We start from the raw sequence: 22,799 nt of genomic DNA, 5'->3' as shown, positions 1-22,799 counted from the left end.
TCAATCAAAGATCAGGCTCCTGATAAGATAGGAGAAAAGATAGAAGCCCTTTAAAAGAAAATGTTTGATCCCAGTGCAATTCTACAATTGCACATTTCCTCTGCTCTGAAAGTGAGAGGTGAGAAACTATAGAAACAAATACTAAAATGGGAAGAATCTTTGGTATATTTTAAATTTGCGTTAGTATTGAGTTATATTTTGACACTTTGGGGAGGAAGTGAGCATCTCCAGTGGCTTCTCTCATTCTGGGGCCAAGCATCTCATCAGTAACCATTAATGTATTCATGACAGTTGATGATTAATTTTCTATATAGTAGAAATATCTTAATTGATACTGGAAGAAAATATTCTCTAAACATTTTGGGAACTAGTTGATGCATTGTATTTGGTTTTAACCCATGTGAAATCATCAATAAGCAATAGTATAATGCCATGGAACAGACATTTACATGACAGGTTTTTTTTTTTAAGTAACAAAAACTTCTATTAGAGCATTGAAAATATTTCATTTAGTTTCTTGCAAAAATTCTATCAGACTGGTACTTTTATTCGCTCTCAATTCATTAAAATATGAGAAAATTGAGGCACAGAAATTACAAGAGAACAAAGCATTTATTGTATGTTTGTGACAGGAAGTTAACACAGATACCCAAATACATGCAGTGAGCTAGCCCTGTCTGGATGCTGACTTCAAAAGTAAGCTTGGGAACTGTAGTGGGTTGAATGATGTATCTTCAAAATTCATGACTACCCAGAGCCTCAAAATATGACCTTACATGGAAATAAAGTCTTTGAGGTATAATTAGTTAAGGAGCTTGAGATGAAATCATCCTGGATTTAGGCTGTTCCCTAATCTAATGATTGTGGCCCTTAAAAGGAGAGGAAAAGGCACAGAGGGAGACATATAGATAAGAAGTCCATGTGAAGACAGAGGCAGAGATTAGAGTCATGCTGCCATAAGCTAAGGAGCACTTGCAGCCACCAGAAGCTGGAGGAGGCCAGTAACAATTTTTCTCAAGCTTTTAGAGAGAGTAAACCCTGCTGCCACCTTGATTAAAAATTGCTAGCCTCCAGAGGTATGCAAGAATAAATTTCTGTGATTTTAAGCCACAAAGTTTATGTTAATTTGTTATGGCAAACCTAGGAAACTAATCCAGGAACATACAGGTGGGACTTATAGTATAGAAGAATGAGGAATTAGGCAAATTTTTTTCCAAAAAGCAATAACAGAAAAAAAACTCATTTTATAGCTCTAAAAATTGATAGAGTCATAAACTTTGAGAAGCAGTTACTCATGAAAAATGAGCAAACGTTAGGTAAGAGTAATCTGAGGCATGCCTCTCTCTAACTTGGGCTTAACAATCAATTTGAGGTATTAGAAGAAAGAATCAATGAAATTGAAGATGAGTGAATAGAAATTGCCAATCTGAAAATCACAGGAGAACAAGAATGAAAGACCTGAATAGATCTTCAGAGGCTTATGGGAGTTTCAGGAAACAGTGAGAGAGACTAAGGGGCAGACAAAAAAACATTTGAAGGAATAACAGCTAAAAAAATTCCTGAATTTGAGGGGAAAAAAAATGTACAGATACAAGAAGTTTGACAGACTCCAAGTAAAATAAACACAAAGAGAGCTACATCTAGAAAATCATAATCAAACTGTTGAAAACCAAAGACAAGGAGAAAATCTTGAATACAGCAAGACAAAACTGATTCATCATACACAAGGGTATGTAACAATGTGACTAGCAGCTACTTGGCTTGTCATTTAAAAAGAGAAGGCCTGAAGGCAATAAAATAAAATATTCGATGTGCTGAAAGAGAAAAAAAAATGTCAGTTAAGAATTCTCTAACCAACAAAACTATCCTTCAGAAAGAAAAGTGGAATAAAGAGATCTGAAGGTAGGGGCGCTTGGGTGGCTCAGTAGGTTAAGCGTCTGCCTCTGGCTCAGGTCATGATCCCAGGGTCCTGGGATCAAGCCCTGCATTGGGCTCCCTGCTCCACAGGAAGCCTGCTTCTCCCTCTCCCACTCCCCCTGCTCGAGTTCCCTCCCTCGCTGTCTCTCTCTCTCTGTCAAATAAATAAATAAAATCTTAAAAAAAAGGAGAGCGATCTGAAGGTAAAGGCCGAGAAAATTTGTTGCTTGTAGACAATACTTACAAGCAATACTAAGGAAATCATCTTGGAAAAAGTGAAAATGTGGTAAATATAAAAGACTGTGTGAATATATGTTTTCTTTTTTTCTCTTCATTTCTTTAAAAGACACAGGATTGCGTAAAGCACTAATTATAATTGTATTGTTGGATTTGTAATATACATAGGTATAATATGTATGATAATAATAGTACAAAGGAGAGAAGGAATAGAGCTATATTGGAGAAAATTTCTTATATTCTATCAGAATTGTTAGTATTAATCTGAAATAGTATTAATCTGAAATTAATCTGATGCATATTGTAATAGTGAAATAACTAAAAGAGGACTTAAATGATATAATAAAAATATTTGTTTAACCAAAAAAGAAGGCAGTAAAAAAGGAACAGAGGAACAACAGCAAAAACATGAGCCATACAGAAAGCAAGTAGTAAAATGGCAGAATCAAATCCTGCTTTATTATATTACATTAAATGTTATTACATTCAATGTATGATTACATGAAATGTGAATTGACTAAACACTCCAGACAAAAGGTATTAAATGCCTTTCATTAAAATGCACTAAATGTGAATGAACTATACACTTCACTAAGAGACTGCATATAAAAAATAAAAACAAGATCCAACTGTATGTTGTCTACATAAATTCAAAGACATAAACAAGTTGAAAGGAAAAAATATAATATGGAAATAGTAATCATAGCAAAGCTGAAGTGTCTCCTAATATTAATATTAATATACTCTAGAATAACAGACACATCACTGACTTCAAGAGAAAAATATTACTAGAGACAGGGGCTCCTGGGAAGCTCAATTGGATTAAGCATCCAACTCATGATTTCAGCTCAGGTCATGATCTCAGAGTTGTGAGATTGAGCCTCATGTTGGGTTCCACACTAGGTGTGGAGCCTGCTTAAGATTCTCTCCTCCTCTTCTGCCACTCCCACCCTCATTCTCCCTCTCTTACAAAAAAAAAAAAAATATATATATATATATATTTCTAGAGACAAAGAAGGACGTTTCATAATGATAAATGATAATGATAAAAAGGGCCAATTCATGAAGAAGATATAATAACTAAAAATATATATGCAACTAACAATGGAGTTCCAAAATCCATAAGCAGAAATTTATAGGATTAAAAAGGGAAGTATACCATTCACTTATAATAATTGGAGACTTCAGCAATCCACTCTTGGTAATTGATAGAACAATACAGAAAAATAGCAAAGATCTACAAGAGTTCAACGAAACTGTCAGCCAACTTGTACTAGTCAATATTTATAGAATGTTCCACCCCAAAATAGCAGAAAATACAATCTTTTCAGGAGCACATGGAACACTTTTCAGAATAGATAATATGCCAGATCTTAAAACAAGTTTCCATAGACTTAAAAGGATTGGAATGATATAAAGTATGAGTAAATTAGAAATTAACAATAGAATGAAATTTGGGAAATCCTCAAATATTTGGTTATTTAAAAAACACACTTTTAAATAATCCATTGCTCAGAGGAAAATTCACAAGAGAAATTAGAAAATACTTAAATTGAATGTAAACAAAAACACTGTATATGAAATTTTATGAGTGGCTTTAAAATGGTACAACTACTTTGGAAAATGGCCATTTCTTAAAGAGTTAAATGTAATCTCACCATATGACCCAGTAATTCACTTCTAGGTGTCTAGAAGAGCAATAAAGACATATGCCCACAAAAAGGGGCTTGCATATGAAAAGACTTGCATATGAATTTTTATAGCAGCCACTACTCATTATAGCCCCCAAACCAGGAAAAAAAAATCACATGTATGTTAAAGGGTGAATGGATGAACAAAATGTAATACATCCCTTCAATGGAAGGCCATGTGATAATGAAAAGAATGAATCTGTGATACATATTATAAAATAGATGAACCTCTGAAACATTATTCTACATATTATATGATTCCATTTATATAAAATGTCCAGAAAAGGCAAATCTATAGAGACAGAAAGCTGATCAATGGTTACCAAAGTTTGAGGATGGAAGTGGGATTGACTCCAAATGAACACATAGGAACTTTTGGGAGGGGATAGAAATATTCTAAAGCTAGATTTGTGTAATGGTGTGCAAACTTATACATTTAGTAAAAAATAATTATATTGTGCAATAGATGGCTACATTTTATGTTTTATAAATTATACCCCAATAAGGTTGTAAACATAATAAGCAGCAAGGGGTAGTGGGTGGGGAGTTAGATGAACAATGTATTTACAATTGTTGAAGCTGGTTGATTCACGTGAGAGTTTATTATACAAACTCTTCTGTTTTATGTATGTTTTAATATTTTTATAATAAAAATATTTTAAAGTCAATATTAAAACAAAATTAATAAAATATAAGCTTGGTTTTCTACACTTCAGATGTCTAAAATACATCTACCTCTTTAAAAAGACAGGGCATAGTCCTCAAGTGTCTCATCAGATAATTCAACCACGAATTAAGTCAATTCAATCTAACAAATTTTGATTGAACATCAACTATATGCAGGGTTTTATCTTGATGCTTAAAACATTCTTTTTTACTCCTCCAGTTCTTGATTGGTTTAAGCAGATAGTCATGTCATTGTCTTAAAATTGGGTGTTTATTATTTTTCACTGAACTTTCATTATTGTCAATCATGTAAAAGAATATTCTATTCTATATCTCTCTCTAGATCATCTTCCTCTCCCATGTTTTATCTCTATATTGTAGAGGTTTCTTATAGATAATGGGAATTTTTACACCCACAATTCAAAATATCCAATTGCAAAAGTAAAATACTTTGCAATCTGGTAAGAGAATTGGGTTTTGGAAAAAGTAATTAGCCCCCTCAGGTGATGTCCAGCAGAGACAGTAATTCAATGCTATGCTCTGAGTGGCAACAAGGTCTTACTCTCTAAAACTGATTTACTTTATCTAGAGAAGACATGGGTGAATTCCTTCCATCCAAGGGTAATGTACTCAACTGAAGAAGCCAGGCATAATTTTCAAGTGACCTATTTGAACATCTAAAAAGGAATAGAGAAAAGGAAGAATAGCTTCAGAATGTTTTGCATTACCTGCTGGCCATAAAAATAGACTCACCCTTAATTGGATATTGGAGATACTGCATTCACAGACCTTATTAAAATATATATTTGGGGGCAATGGTTAGAGCCAAATGAAGGCTGACTTCTTTCTCTTGACTGTCCCTAGGTATCATTAGGCCAGAGTAGTCTTTTTTTTTTTTTAACATTTTTTAATAAAGATTTTATTTATTTATTTGACGGAGAGAGGCAGCGAGAGAGGGAACACAAGCAGGGGGAGTAGGAGAGGGAGAAGCAGGCTTCCCACTGAGCAAGGAGTCCAATGTGGGGCTCCATCCCAAGACCCCAGGATCATGACCTGAGCTGAAGGCAGACACTTAATGACTGAGCCACCCAGGTGCCCCAGGCCACAGTAGTCTTAACTTCTAGAATTTAGGTACAGTGTCAGAAAAGTCAACATAAATGAAACAAATTAAATCTCTGTAGTAGTAGCTAAACATAAGAGATAAGATTTTTTTTTAATAAGATTGTTCTTATTTTTTTTATTTTTTTAAAGTCTTTTTTTTTTAAAGATTTTATTTATTTATTTGAGAGAGAGAATGAGAGAGAGCACGAGAGAGAAGAGGGTCAGAGGGAGAGGCAGACTCCCCGCTGAGCAGGGAGCCCGATGCAGGACTTGATCCCTGGACTCCAGGATCATGACCTGAGCCGAAGGCAGTCACTTAACCAACTGAGCCACCCAGGCGCCCAAGAGAGAAGATTTTAAAACCTTTCAAAAGCTTAACAGAGATATAGGAAAATCTCTGAAACTTTTATCAACAAAACAAAGCAAATAAAAAAACACTTGTGTGTTTCTGAAATCTCCACCCTTCTTAGGACTCATAAAAGAGCTCCAGACTCAGAGAGATCAGAAAAAATGCTTTGAAATGAATGTTGAATTTACCAGCATTAACAGGGACTAATGTAAGATAAATTGCATACCTATTAATGTTACACATCAAGTAATATCAATACCAAGTATTATTGTGTATAATCAAGAACAAACAAAATTAAAGAATATATATATTATATATGTATACAATTCTTATATGTTTAATTTTCTATATATATTTTTCTCTATATATTATATTAATTATATGAATATAGTGACTAATTAATTATAGATTAATATATATAGTGACTAAGGAAGAAGACACCACCTCTGAGAGATATGCAAAGTAAAATAAGAAAAAATTATCCAGATTACACCACCACCTAGATGAAATGTTTGATCTGTTTGACCAAACAACCATGGAAAGACCTTTCAACTTGAAAGGAATAAGGCAAGAGATACAAGTACATTGGTCAGTGAAAAGATATGTGCCATTGGAAATTAAAATTGAAATTCTATTTTGTAAGTCTTCTTTTCATCCTCTTTTTCTTTAAGATTTATTTATTTGAGAGAGAAAGAGAGTAAAAGAGAGAATGCATGACTAGGGGCAGGAGCAGAGGGAGAGGGACAAGAAGACTCTACACTGAGCACAGAGCCCAATGCAGAGCTCCATCTCACGACCCTGAGATCATGACCTGAGCTGAAATCAAGAGGCAGGCACCCAACTGACTGAGACCAGATGCCCCAGTGTTTAGTCTTAATTTAGCTAGTGTGAGTTGTGTGACCTTGAAAAAAATAATTCACTTCTCTGGGTTTCAATTTCTTTACTTGTACAATTGAAACAGAGATTTGGTCAGCATTTTCCCAATTGTCTCCTTCAAAATGAAAGTCCTAGAACAGTGCTCAGTCTGTTAGAACAGCTAGACATCTGCATGCAAAAAAAAAAAAAAAAAAGAAGGAAAAGAAGAAGAATCTAGACACAGATCTTATACTTTTCACAAAAACTAACTCAAAATGGATCATAAACTGCAATTTAAAACACAAAATGATAAAAACTCCAAAAGATGACATAGGAGAAAAACAAAGTGAACTTGGGTTTGGCAATGACTTTTTAGATAAAACACTGAAAGCACAGTCCACTAAAAAAAATTATAAGTTGGATTTTATTGAAATTAAAAACTTCTGCCCTGCAAAACACTCCTCTGTTCAGAGAATGAAACAAGCCACAGACTGGGAGAAAATATTTGCAGAACACATGTGATAAAGGATGAGTATCCAAAATATACAAATAATTCTTAAAACTCAACAATAAGAAAAAAAGCAAGCCAATTAAAAAATAAGCAAAATATCTGGACATCTCACCAAATAAGATATAGAGATGGCAAGTGAGCATATGAAATGATGCTTATTTTATCTTTATGCTTATTCCACATCATATGTCATTAGGAATTTGCAAATTCAAACAAAAATATACCACTGCACACCTATTAGAATGGCTAAAATCCAAAACACTGGCAATACCAGATGCTGATGAGGATGCTGAGCAATAGCCCATTCATTGCTAGTGGGAATGCAAAATGGAACAGCCATGTTGGAAAACAGTCTGACAGCTTCTTACAAAAATATGATCCAACAATTACTCCCCTAGGTATTTATGCAAATGAATTAAAAACTTATGTCCACATAAAAACCTGCACATAATATTTATAGCAGCCTTATTCAAAGTTGCCAAAACTTGGGAGCAACCAAGATGTCCTTCAGTAGAGGAATGAATAAACAAACTGTGGTACATCCATACAATGGACTATTATTCAGTGATAAAAGGGAATGAGCTGTGAAACCATGAGAGACCTAAATGAACCTTAAACACATATTACTAAGTAAAAGAAGCCAATCTGGAAAAGAACATCCTGCATGATTCCAACTGTGTGATATTCTGGAAGAGGCAAAACTATGGAGGTAAAGCTATGAAGTAAAAAATCAGTAGTTGCTAGGGGCTTGGGGAGAGGGAGGGAGGGATGAATCGGTAGAGCACAGGAGATTTCTAAGGCAGTGAAACTCTTCTATATGATACTGCAATGGTGGATACAGGTCATCGTACATTTGTCAAAACTCAGTATGTACAACTCAAAGAGTGAAACCTAAGGCAAACTACAGACTTCAGCTAAAAATAATGTCAATATGGGTTCATCAATTTTAACAAATGTAAAACACCAATGCATGGTGTTAATAATAGAAGAAACCAAGGCAGGGGGAAGGTTAAGAGGGTATATGGGAACTTCATACTATTTGAGATTCTCTTTGTGATTCATATAGAATTTTAGATATGAGAGACTGGGAAGTCCTATGATAAAGAAGCATGTTTAACATTATTTATCCTAGAATTTCCTAAATTTATTTTACCCTGAATTTTTCCCCCAAGGAAATTATTAACATCCTGAGGAACTAAAGTTTCACAGAACATTCTTTGGGGATTGTTTACTGCAATGATCATTAAGATTCTTCCTAAATCCAAAAGGAATATGTAAAGGTATTCTAGATTGTTTTCTATTAAATTTATATGGTTAATGTAAAAAAAAAGATTCTTCATAAATCTGAAAATCTTAATTTGCCCATTTGGTGAATTTCTTTAGTAGAAATCAATCATCACCAGATGATTCTGTAAAGTCAAGTTTCTGACCCTGCTGAGTCAGAGCCAGACTCTAGACCCAGTAGCCTCAGGAGAGGATGTGGGTGCTTTGTGAGCTCACTTCAGCTCTCTGACTGGCACCTGGTTTTACTACCACTAGTAGTAGTGAGTTCCTTATTTTGTTAATGAAGTCTATAGAATTTAACAGGTTAGCTACTTATTAAGTAGAAAAGATATCATATTCTTATCTAAGATTACAAAAACAAGTAACAATCCATACATTGCACTGATTCTATTGAGAGGATTTCTCAATCAAAATCACTCCTAATGTGAGAGTTAAAGTGAGATGTCAAAGCTGGAAGTGGTGTTTGCATGAGAGGTATGGAGCATGACTGTACATCTTGGGGACATTTACTCAATAAATACTCATTCACTGATGTGCTGTTGAGTGTTCATTATGTCCATGAGCATTGATTATAATTTATTGTATTTTTTATTTTTTATTTTTTTTAAGATTTTATTTATTTGACAGAGAGAGAGATAGCGAGAGCAGGAACACAAGCAAGGGGAGTGGGAGAGGGAGAAGCAGGCTTCCCGCAGCCTGATGCGGGACTCGATCCCAGGACCCTGGGATCATGACCTGAGCCAAAGGCAGCCGCTTAATGACTGAGCCACCCAGGTGCCCTTATTATATTTTTTAAAACATATTTTCAGGGGCGCCTGGGTGGGCTCAGTCATTAAGTGTCTGCCTTTGGCTTGGGTCATGATCCTGGGGTCCTGGGATCAAGCCCCGCATTGGGCTCCCTGCTCAGTGCAAAGCCTGCTTCTCCCTCTCCCACTCCCCCTGCTTGTGTTCCCTCTCTAGCTGTGTCTCTCTGTCAAATAAGTAAAATCTTTAAAAAAAATACAAAATAAAACATATTTTCACTTTAATTTTCTTTCTGACTTCAGAGTATCAAGTAATATTCTCTCTGATTTGAGGAAGAAAAGTATTATTCCTCTATCCCGCCTTTTTTTCTAATTTCTCCAGGCTGGAAGCCTTCTTTAGGAATGTCAGAACAGTCTCAGTAAAGAAAAAAAAAAATCCCCAAACTGTCAGGGAAGGGCCTGGCATGGCGGTGGGAGATGCTGTGCTTTATGTATAGGACTTCCTAACAGACTTGGGCCACTCCCCTTCCAGAAGCACCTTATCCATTTGGTCCTCTCAATGCAGCTGCAGGATATGACCACTTTCAATGACTTTCACTGACTCCATTTCCTTCTAGCCACTTTCAACCTTCTTATTCTTGACCCCTTTTCCTCTTTAGTCCTTTGACCTAGGCTTTGGTCTCTGACTCTGGGTTCAGGCTGTTTTTGCTTCGATGATGTGTGGTCGGGTTTTTATGGCTCTGAGTGGCCAGCATTTTGCACCACCATCTTTTTCATGCTTGGTCTGGAACTTCTTCCACCACAGTCATGAGTAATGTGTGCACCTCTTTTCTGTCCTCATTCTCCATCCCCATTGGCCAGTGAAGAAGGGCTAGGAGAGGTTTGATACCTGCCTCTTCACCTTATTCCCAATCTTCTGCACAACTTCCTGTGTAGAGAAGTTTGGGGACCCACTACGGATCTCTGCAAGTGCCTTTGACTTTCCTTTTTGCCTCCTACTATGTAGGAACTGCTGAGGGATTAGAGGAAGAGAAAATAAAGAGACTCATATTTATCATGTGCCCATTGCACCAGGGACTGTGCTACTTGCTCATTGAATATCTACATCACTGCCATTTCACAAAGGGGATGACTGAAGCATTTACTTAACTTTTCCCTGTGGAGGAGCACCAGGGTGGCTCAGTCAGGTAAAAGTCCATTTCTTGATCTCAGCTCAGGTCTTGATCTCAGGGTCATGAGTTTGAGCCCCATGTTCGGGTCCATGCCCAGCAAAACAAACAAACAAAAGCAAAAATTTTCCCTATGGAAAAAAGTAGAAAAGGGCAGAACTGTGATTTGAACATAGTTCTAGGTGATTCCCAAGCCTCTTGCCTCTCCATCTTAGTGGAACATCTATTTATGGACATACGAACCAAAGGCTAGAGAATCATATATAATTAAATTTGAGTTTCATATTATTTTTATGATACTACTTAATAAATGTTAATGAATGCTAAACATATTCCTCCCTTCATTTATCAATAAATATTTATTGAATAACTTCTAACTATAAGTCAGATGCTGTCCTAAGCATTTGGGATATATTATTTTTTAAAATGACAAGAATCCCTGCTCTCATATCACTCACATTCTAATGGGTAAAGAATAGAAAATAAGCAATAAACACAATAACAAATAAATAAATTGTAAAGTATATTCAAAAGTGTAAATAAACTCGGGAAAAAAATAGAGCAAGATAAGGGGGATCAGCACAGGGTGTGGTTCAGGTGTTTACATTAGAATTCTAATAAGGGTGACACATTGCATTTGGTATTTTGTCTTAAAATTATTTTATTCTTTTTTATAAAGATTTTATTTATTTATTTATTTGAGAGAATGAGAATGAGAGAGAGAGAGCACATGAGAGGGGGGAGGGTCAGAGGGAGAAGCAGACTCCCTGCTGAGCAGGGAGCCCGATGTGGGACTCGATCCCGGGACTCCGGGATCATGACCTGAGCCGAAGGCAGTCACTTAACCAACTGAGCCACCCAGGCGCCCTTAAAATTATTTTATTCTTAAGAATCCCTGACTACAGTCCCCTTTTTATCATGCCCATGAATATTTGGGAGAGAAAATGGGTCTTTTGTCTTTTAAAACAATTCCATGTTAGGAGCACCTGGGTGGCTCAGTCTGTTGGGAGGCTGCCTTCAGGTTGGGGTCGTGATCCGGGGTCCTAGGATGGAGCCCCGCATCCGGCTCCCTGCTCGGAGGGGCGCCTGCTTCTCCTTCTCCCTCTGCCTGCCGCTCCCCCTGCTTGTGCTCTCCCTGTCTCTCTCTATCAAATAAACAAATAAAATCTTTAAAAAAATTCCATGTTCTACATTATGCTGATTACTTTGTTCTGTCTTTTGTCTTGCTGCTCTGTATTTTATGTAAACTGGTAGTTAAATCTAAAAAAATAAAATAAAAAAATCAAATGGGGTGGTCATTGAGAAGATGATATTTGAACAAAGATACCAAGAGAACAGCTGGCTGGTGGAAGACTGTCTAAGGATTCTGGCAGGACTAGAGCAGAGCAAACAGTGTGGAGAGGGAGGAAAGGGGTGGGAATACAGAGACAGAGGCACATGAAGGCCACCAGAAAGGCTTTCCAATTTCCTCTTCTGCAGTAGGGAGCCATCGAGGGTGTTCAAACAAAAGAATCACTAAGTTTAACAGAGTGCCGTGTTGAGAATAGACTAAGATAGTTTAATATCTAATTTTTTCATTGTGCATTCACGATATGTCATGCAGATAAGGTTACATCTGGCCTACCAAGATCCAAATCTTGGCAAAAGTTCATTATCCTCAGAATGGGCCACTGAGAAGAACTGGCTGTGTGTGAAGTCGAGAGTCAATGTAGGGATGGGGTGTAGGAGACGCAAGGCAGAGCAGCAATTAGAGGGGAGTGTGCCTCTGACTTAGCTGTCTGAGCCTGTAACCTCGGCCTTATTCCCAAGTTTGTCGCCTTTGATGTGCAACATACTTTTCTCCATTTTGCAGAATGATTTTGGTTTAAGAAATTGAATTCGCCCGAAAAGATCCCATCTTCAGTTTCACATAAAAGTTTAAATTTTAGTGTGAATGACAAAAGAAAAACCACTTTGGGCCCAATTCAGATTTTTATTTTTTTTAATTTGGTTTATGCAACTTTATTGAAGAAAAATAAATCAATTACTAGCAGAGCTATTAGTTGATCATTCATCCATTGACAACTTGCATCATTTATTCAGTGCTATATTAAACAGTGTACTGGAAGATAGATTAACTAATAGCTCCAAGCCTCCTAACAATTTAAATGAGAATTACAAAATGTTTGAGACCCTATTTTGGAATACAAAGGGTGTTTGACTTCCAATTTCCATTCTCTGTAGAACAAGAACAGGTCATTCCTTTATTGACATGCATGAAATACATCACATTTTCTGCTCTGCTGATGCTATAAATTCAATACCAATTCTCCAGGCACATCAGTTATGAGCATAAAGTATATATGGAACCTCAAATCTCTAACAGTGGAAGTCTTAAAAAAAGACTGGGTGCTAGAATAATGCTGCTTCCTTTGATGTGACAACTGAGCATCCATCTCCCTCCCCCTCCCCCTTCAGATGATTTCTTCAGCATGTTAGAGCAGTGAGGAATGGTTTTAGTCTCATAACCAAGTTAGAGTGAAAACACTGGCCACATAATACACATGCTCCATTTTTTAAAAAATTCTGAATCTTGGGCCACTGTTCTCTTGTAACTACTTTACAGTTTCTAAAAGCAGTTATTGTCCAAAGCTGGAAGAATTTAAGTCTTCTCAGATGAGCATGTGAATGAATGGAGGGAGGTAGACAAAAAATAAAATAAAAAAAGATGAGGTCTGATAGGGAAACAGCTGGATAAGAAAATCAAAAAAGGAACAGTAATTTAAAGTTTATTCCAGCTATAATGCAGGTTATTCTGACTTTTACTTTTACTTGAAATAGTCTGTATATTTGGAATTTGAATATCTTGTCTTGACTTCATGAAGCATCACATGGCATTCTTCTAAGTCCATTCCCGAGATATTCTGTTGCACTTATCTCTGCTTTATAGATCCGTGCAATCCCTGGCACTAGGGGGTCATCTGGGTTTGGATCACATAGCAGTGAACAAATGGATAAAAGAACTTTAGAAATAGTTAAAGCAGGAGACCACTGTGATCTTAGAATATTGAGACAAATACTGCCATTACTGTTAATATTTGGATGATAAATTCTTGTTGTAAATGCAACCTTAGGTGGTTTGAAGGGGTAGACTGTAGGAAAATGAATTGTCAAAAAGAATACACTGCCTTGATATGGGTTGTCAGGTCCCATAATTGTGGCTTGCCAATGAAACATATCATCCCCAACTGGACCTGCAGAACATTGTGCTGGAGGTCACGGGCCAAATCACTAAGTTCCTTATTAATCCGTTCCAGTGCCATAGTCTGTGCTTTTCGTCTGGCTCCTCATTCTCTCGGTGTGCGCTCAAAGGTCCGGCCAAAACTCTTGATTATCCGGGCGGCAGGGAAGGATTGTCTCTTCGTCTCCTACTGGCTCTGCCAGACACAGGCGCAGAGGGCCTGGGGCCTCTCTCAAGCTGCGGCCTCGGCCTCCTTCCCGCGCGGCAGCTGGTACCTCCCCGGCCCTACGGGGCTCACGCGCACAACACAGCCACAAGATGTCCGCTCTCCAGATTTTTAAAAATATTTTTTGAGCATATGCCAGTAGCTACATGAAATTCTCTTACTGCCTTTTGGTTGATTCTCTTCCGTGTACTGTATTCCTTCCCTTTTGGCTTTCTAGCTTCACGAAGTCAAGACAAGATATTCAAATTCCAAATATACAGACTATTTCAAGTAAAAGTAAAAATCTTCTCCTCCTTGGTTTGTACCAGCTCTTTATCACCAAGTTTGAATTTAGGATGTGGAATGAGAGATGTTTCTACTCTCAAAGACCCACGTGCGTTGCTCTGATAGACCTTTCCTGCTTGTCTAAAACATGAATCATATTTATGTGTATTAAACTAAGTTAAAAATACATATACCAAGCACCCTTTAAATTCAAAACACCAGGCTGAGAAATGAAGTATGAACATGGGCAGGCATACCCTCTGAGCTCAAGGAGTTCAAAAGCTAGCAGCTGTCACTCCAGTGGGAATTTTATTACAGGACCATTGTTAAATGGTCTAAAACTTTAATTCTGCATGGCCATTGATTCTGACTGGGGCATTGAACGACTCCTCTACCTGCCCTGGTATTAGGGAATAGGTCAGACAAGATGTTAGAAATCCTTGCTAGCCACATTATAGCCCAGAGTCACCTTACACTCTCGGTGACTTCCTCTGCTCATTCTGATCTTGAAAAATCACTCCTGGGATTCAGACTTGCTGGAGTACCTTTTACATTGGAAAGATTTATAAATTAAGCCAGTATATACGTATATAGATTTAAACAATAACAAGTCAATTATTAATTATACATTTTACCAAAAGATTCATAATTGATTACCTTAAGAGGCAAGGTCCTCTTATACATTTAAAAGTATGATCCAATTCATTAAATATTCACAATTGACATGCTACTCTTTAGGGATACAAGTGTTACAAGAGGCATAGTTGTATTGGGCTGCAGTAATAACTCCCATTAGCTCTTTGAAGTGAAAAGATAACGTTATTGGAATAGAGGATTTCACAAAGATAAAAATCTGTGTCACAGAAACTGAAGGCAGTTCATTATACCACAGGGCGGCGGCGGGGGGAGGAATTCATTGCCATTTCCTCAAGGGCACACCAAGGAGAAGAAAAAAGAGCTGTTCTTTTCCATTTCCCTCTTACCAAAGGGACAGCTTCTAGATGATATTATATTTCTTAAATACCTTTTCTATTTCCTGTGATTGTGTTCATGTTGTGCATGTATGTATGTATGTAAAAAACATACCTTTGGTAAATATTACTGTCTAATGTATAGTACTATCTATATTCTATCATATCTGTCATTTTCTTGTATCTATCTATTCATCTATCTATATGGCCACTTATCATCTATCTATCCATAAAAACTCTGTTTAAGAGAATGACATTTTTCATGAAAATCTCTTCATTACTAATTCTAACCCACTCTGGAATCTAGAGTTGTGATACATAAAGATCACTTCCAAAGGGAAAGATTATTATGAGTCTTTTCCTCTTTTCAATATATCAGATTTCAGGGTATCTAGTAAATCAAATAACAAAGCAGCCATGGCTACCTTAGAGGTGATGGGGAAAAGCCACACACGTGCACTCACACACCATGACCTGTCTTAGGTTTATGGTCTGCGGAAGAGACAGAAACACAAGAGGTGATCCAATCACTTACCAGAGCTAGATTTGGGAAAATCAGTTTCTGCTGTAGGTATTAGAGGACCAAGAGCAGGCAAGTCAGTGTGTACCTGCTGACACCACCCTGCATCCTTCACTGCAGGCTGAGCAGAACATCCCAAACTAATTTGATCAGCAGTATCCAGATGTGGATATTCCTCTCCTTTTTTCATGCTTTCACTTTGTTTGGAACAAAACAATCCTGCCTGATCTCCTCTGAAAGAGCTGTGGGTGGGCCCAGGGATTTGGGAGCCACTGCCCCTTGGTCTAGCTCCTCAGGACACTTGGGTTCTAGGCCATCAGTGACCAGCATGGCTCATGGCCAAGTGTCCTTCCCCATGTAACACTAATCCCACTGCCAGGATGCCCAGGTTGTGGGAGGCTATGAAATGTCCACAGTACATTAATGTGATTTATCCCATGTGTGCCTCCACCACCTTTTGATCAAAAGGAGTTGTAGGGGAGAAGTTGTGCCAATTCAAACCAAGAGAACTCAGCCTATTTCCAAAGGGAGCTCGTGTCACAGTGTGAGAGCAACTGGACTTCCAGGCCCCATAGGGGCATAGCAGGGCAGCCCCAATGGTGGGAAGAGTGTGAAAACCCTCAGCTTATTCCTGTTGACTGCCTCAGATGGGCATCTCACTCAGGTGCCCAGGTACTATGCCCCAAAGCCATGCTCTTACTGTGGCAATTTGCTTGGCTTAGGAATGAAGCATATGCTTGGGAGAACCTGACTCATTATTTTCTGATGTTTACATCCTGAGCAGTCTATTCAGATAAAAAATACTGTGCATTTGGTGCTGGTGTTTGCATGTGGCTATGGCTCAGTGCTTGAGTGCTGGCTCTGCTCTGTGCACATGAACAACTCACCTGGTTTCTATGATATAACCATTTATCATGCCGTGATGTGGCACACTGACTTGCAATGTAGTTCTTTTTGCCCTCAGTGACACCGTTTTACCCTAAACACAGATTAAATGATTTAAATGATTCAATGATAAAAGGCACTGGCTTTTCCAACACTCTGACCAGGATTCAAGTACCTGCTCCACTACTTAGCAAATGAGTGAAACTGAGCAAGTCACCTAGACTCTGAGCCTCAACTTACTCATCTGCAAAATGAGGATACTAACATACCACCTGTTGCAGAAGATTATTGTGAGAAATAAATTAGATTAGGTACCTCAGCTGTTCTTCAAGGAAATTGGCATGGCCAGAGTATAAGAAATCCTAGTCATTACTATTGGCAAATCAGTCTCCAAAGCTCCTTTCTGTGAACTGGGTAGTAGGTGATTGTGTTACTGCAGTTTTTTTTTTTTTTTCAGTAGCTGCAGCTGAATCCATTCTACCTGACAGAATTTTTTACCTGGAAGGGGGTGCTGCCAGTAGGTCTCTAAAATGTGGACTTGGCTGAGTGTGGCTTTGAACAGTGTGGACTCAGTTCAGGCGACAAATCTGGTCACCATTATTAGTTGGTGGCAACACATTTGGTCAATTGTCACCTGCTGTTCTTTGGGATACAGATCATGTACTATGACAACTTTGCTGTTAAAATAAGTAGTAGGAAAATTCAGAACCTTGTCATGTGGCTATAGACTTTTTTTTCCCTCTGGAATTCAGACTAGAGTTAGCCAGTCTGTAAGCAGAGAGAGGAGTGGTATTCTTTACAATTCAAAATTGACTGAGAGTCCTATATTTTGGATCCATGCAGAATTTTAAAAATAAATCTATTTTTACCAAAGACAGACAGGCAAAAAGAGTGGCAGTGAGGCACAGACTTAGTATCTTAAAATTTTTGCATACACAATCTCTTCTTCACAAAGACATCTTCAGACAAAAGTCAATCAATTGAGATATTACACTTGGTATCTCCCTACTAATGCCTATTATTTTAAATGACTTCAAGGTATTGGCCATTAAGCTATAGAATAGAAGACTGGGAAAAGCCTAGAGATCTCTATGTAAGGGAAAGGGATCTTCAGGCTAAATACCATGCCTAGATGAAATATTTGCCTGTGGTTATTCACACATGGAATTAACTGAGCATTGGAAGTCTACATTTTTGAGGGAACTATATTGCCAAAGGCTAATAAGAGGCTGCAATTATTAAATCTTCTAAGTCCCCAATTTCTGGAAATATGGCAGAAGAATAAGGGACCTTCGTTTCATCTGGTCCCTTGAATTCAGCTAAATATCTATCAGATTATTCTGAACACCTGTGAATTCAACCCAAGATCTAAGAAAAGAATTGCTGCAATTCCACAAATAGAAAATCAACTACTTTTTGCAAGGTAGAAGGTGCAGAGAAGTGAATTTGAGGGGATATATTGGAAGAAAAACCATGGGGGGAGGGGGCCTCCAGAAGCTGATATAGCAGCTGAGCACAAAATCAGACCTTTTAGAAGTCTGCTCTGGTGAGGAACCTCCCTGTCTGAAAAGTGCCCAGGTGGTAAAGTGGGGCAGAATATTAGGTGGAACAGCATGGTCTCAGGATCTCTGGGGTCACAGAAAGAACAGGGGTGTGTGAGTATGGCTGAGTTCCCAACCATTGGAGCAAGGAAGCAGGCTACAATCAGTGAGCCCAGGAGTGGGCTCTCAGCTCAGTGTTGCCATAAACCATGAACTGAGTCACAATCAGGCAACCACTCTCCAAGCAGGGGCCCAGAAAACAGCAGAACTGCAGGGACTTTCCTCCTCCCCCTGGGGTGGGGGTGTGATGTGAGTGTGCACCACAGGAGTCTGCAGAGTTTTGCACACACAAAAGTGATTGACTGCTTTTCCCTGAGGGTGCACTGAAGAGTCGGGGGGCCTCGATCGTTCAGCTCTGGGACCCAGTTCTTATTGTTTTCTTCATCCTAGCACCTAGGAAATCCTACAGGAAACAAAAGCCACATAGAGCAACCAGAAGCAGCTTACACTGAGCAACCTGGCAAGGGGCTGTGCAACTCCGCCCAGGCAAAGACATCTGAGAATCAGTGCAACGGGCCCCCCCCCCCCCCAGGAGACCAGCAGGAACATCAGGCTAATACCAAGTTTACAGATCACACAGAACTGAAAACCTCCTCTGCCAGGGGAAAGTAGTATGTAGAATTAGAGTTTTTTTCCTCATGATTCTCTGATCTTTCAGTTTAAAATTTTCTTTTTTTTTCCTTTTTTCTTTTTTAACTAGTTTCTTACTTTATCAACTTTTTAAATGTTCTTTTTTTTACATTTACATTTTATAGATATATTCTTAATTTTTGGCTTCCTTTCACTGTATTCAATTTTATTTTTGTATATGTATGTAAGTTTTTCTTTCTTTACAATTTTGGGATTTAGTGTCATCTAACAAACAGACCAAAATACACCCAGGGCCAAGGGTATCACCCTGTTTTGTCCACTTGTGAGATTATATTCTCTCTTTTTTCCTTTTTTATTCTTTTCTTTTTTGGTTTCTGATCTCTTTGGATTTGTCTAGTGTGTATTTCGCTGGGGTTGTGATTGATATTTTTTATTTTGTTCTCTTGTTCATCTATTCTTCTCTGGACAAAATGACTAGAAGGAGAAATTCACAACAAAAGAAAGAACCAGAGGTAATACTCTGCCATAGATTTAATTGATATGGATATAATAAAATGTCAGACCTAGAATCCAGAAAAATGATTATAAAGATACTAGCTGGGCTTGAAAAAAGCATAAAGACATTAGAGAATCCCTTAGTGAAGAAATACAAGAACTAAAATCTAATCAGGCCAAAATTAAAAATGCTTTAACTGAGATGCAGTCTAAAATGGACACTTTAATGGCTAGGGTAAATGAGGCAGAAGAGAATGAGTGACATAGAAGACAAAAGGGTGGAAACCAAGGAAGCTGAGAAAAAGAGAGAAAAACAGCTAGTGGATCATGAGGGGAGGCTTTGAGAAATCAGAGATACTATAAAGTGAAACAATATTAGAATAACTGGGGTACCAGAGGAAGAAGGAAGAGAGAGACACAGAATGTATTTTTGAGCAAAGCATAGCTGAGAACTTTCCTAATCTGGTGAAGGAAAAAGCATTCAAGTCCAGGAGGCAGAGCGAACCCCCCTCAAACATCAATAAAAATAGATGAACACCCTGACATATAATAATGAAGCTTGCAAATCTCAGAGATAAAGAGAAAATCCTGAAAGCTGCTCAAGAAAAGCAGTCCTTAAACTACAGGGTAGAAACATTAGACTGGCAGGAGACCTATCCACAGAGATCTGGTAGGCCAGAAAGGGCTGGCAGGGTATATTCAGGGTACTAAATGAGAAAAACATGCAGCCGAGAATACTTTATCCAGCTAAGATATCATTCAGAATGGAAGTAGAGATAAAGAGCTTGCAGAACAAACAGAAAATAAAAGAATTTGTGATCACTAAACTAGCCCTGCAAGTAATATTAAAATGTTAAAAAAGAAAAGAAATGGAAGGAAAACTTGCAAACTTGTTATATGAGGCCAGCATTACCTTGATCCCAAATCCAAAGACCCCACCAAAAAGGAGAATTACAGACCAATATCCCTGATGATCATGGATGTCAAAATACTCACCAAGATACTAGCCAATAGGATCTCCATTGGTACATTAAAAGGATTATTCACCACAACTAAGTGGGATTTATTCCTGAGCTGCAAGAGTGGTTCAACTTTTGCAAATCAATGTGATACATCACATTAATAAAAGAAGGGGAAAGAACATATGACCCTCTAAATTGATGCAGAAAAAGCATTTGAGAAAATACCACATCCTTTCTTGAGTAAAACTCTCCACAGTGTATTGATACAGGGAACATACCTCAATATCATAAAGCCATCTATGAAAAGCTCACAGCAAATATCATTTTCAATGGGGAGAAACTGCCCCTAAGATCAGGAACACAACAGGGATGCCCACTCTCACTACTGTTGTTCAACATAGTACTAGAAGTCCTAGCTTCAGCAATCAGACAACAAAAAGAAAAAAAAAAGGCATCCAAATCAGCAAAGAAGAAGTCAAACTTTCACTATTCACACATGACATGGTATTCCTTGGTGATAACCAAAAAGACTCCACCCCAAAATTGCTAGAACTCATACAAGAATTCGGCAACATGGCAGAATATAAAATCAATGCACAGAAATCAGTTGCATTTCTATACACTAACAATGAGACAGAAGAAAGAGAAATTAAGGAATCAATCCCATTTACATTTGCACCAAAACCCCATAGGACATCTAGGAAAAAACCTAACCCAAGAGGCAAAGCATCTGTACTCTAAAAATTACAGAATACTTAAGAAATTGAGGAAGACACAAAGAAATGAAAGACATTTCATGCTCATGGATTAGAAAAATAAATATTGTTAAAATGTCTATATTACCTAGAGCAGTCTACTCATTCAATGCAAGCCCAATGAAAATACCATTGATATTTTTCATAGAGCTGGAACAAATAATCTTAAAATTTATATGGAACCAGAAAATACCCTAAATAGACAGAAGAATGTTGAAAAAGGAAACCAAAGGTGGTGGTATCCCAATGCCAGACTTAAATCTATATTACAAGGCTGTAATCATCAAGACAGCATGGTTCTGGCACACACACACACACACACACACACACACACACACACACACACAAAACAGACACATAGATCAATGGAACAGAATATAGAACCCAGAAATGGACCCTCAACTCTATGGTCAACTAATCTTGGATAAAGCAGGAAAGAATATCCAATAGAAAAAAGACAGTCTCTTCAACAAATGGTATTGGGAAAATTGGACAACCACATGTAGAAGCATGAAATTGGACCATTCTCTTACAACATACACTAAGATAATCTCAAAATGGACGAAAGACCTCAATGTGAGACAGGAATCCATCAAAATCCTAGAGGAGAACTCAGGCAGCAACCTCTTCAACCTATGCCACTACATTTTCTTGCTAGACACGTCTCCAAAGGCAAGGGAAACAAAAGCAAAAAATGAACTATTGCAACTTCATCAAGACAAAAAGCTTTTGCACAGCAAAGGAAATAGTCAACAAAACCAAAAGACAACTGACAGAATGGGAGAAGATATTTGCAGATGACATATCAGATAAAGGGCTAGTATCCAAGATCTATGAAGAACTTACCAAACTCAACACCCAAAAAACAAATAATCTAGTCAAGAAATGGGCCAAAGACATGAACAGACATTTCTCCAAAGAAGACATACAAATGGCCAACAGACACATGAAAAAGTGCTCCACATCCCTTGGCATCAGGGAAATACAAATCAAAACCACAATGAGATACCACCTCACACCAGTCAGAATGGCTAAAATTAACAAGTTAGGAAACAACAAATGTTAGTGAGGATGTGGAGAAAGGGGAACCTTCTTACACCGTTATTGGGAATGCAAGCTGGTGCAGCCACTCTGGAAAACAGTATGGAGGTTCCTCAAGAAGTTAGTAACAGAGTTACTCTACAAACCAGCAATTGCACTATTAGGTATTTACCCCAAAGATACAAATGCAATGATCTGATGAGGCACATGTGCCCTGATGTTTATAGCAATAATGTCCACAATAGTCAAATTATGGAAAGAGCTGAGATGTCCATCAAGAGATGAATGGATAGAGAAGATGTAATATATATATATATATATATATATATATATATATATATATATATAATGGAATATTATATAGATATAGATATATAATGGAATTATATAAATGGAATATAGACTATATATATAATGGAATATTACTCAGCCATCAGAAAGGATGAATACTCACCATTTACATCAACATGGACAGAACTGGAGGGTATTATGCTGAGCAAAATAAGTACGTCAGAGAAAGACAATTATCATATGGTTTCACTCATATGTGGAATATAAGAAACAGCACAGAGGATCATAGGGGAAGGGAGGGAAAACTGAATGGGAAGTAATCAGAGAGGGAGACAAACCATGAGAGACTCAACTATAGGAAACAAATTGATAGTTGCTGGAGGGGAGGTGGGTGGAGGGAAGAGGTAATTGGGTGACAGGCATTCAGGAGGGCACATAATGTGATAAGCACTGG

At 37.7% G+C, this 22,799-nt stretch overlaps 1 pseudogene; it reads right to left on the bottom strand.

Annotated features, from left to right (window-relative positions):
* Positions 1 to 13,389: 13,389 nt before the first annotated feature.
* On the bottom strand, positions 13,390 to 13,825 carry LOC113933266 (annotated as a pseudogene).
* Between the last annotated feature and the right edge of the window lie 8,974 nt (positions 13,826 to 22,799).

The sequence above is a fragment of the Zalophus californianus genome, chromosome 10 (genome assembly GCF_009762305.2).
Source record: "Zalophus californianus isolate mZalCal1 chromosome 10, mZalCal1.pri.v2, whole genome shotgun sequence".
In the NCBI taxonomy this organism is placed as follows: domain Eukaryota; kingdom Metazoa; phylum Chordata; class Mammalia; order Carnivora; family Otariidae; genus Zalophus; species Zalophus californianus.
The sequence above is the reverse complement of the archived record's forward strand: the minus strand, read 5'-3'. Positions and strand labels throughout refer to the sequence as shown.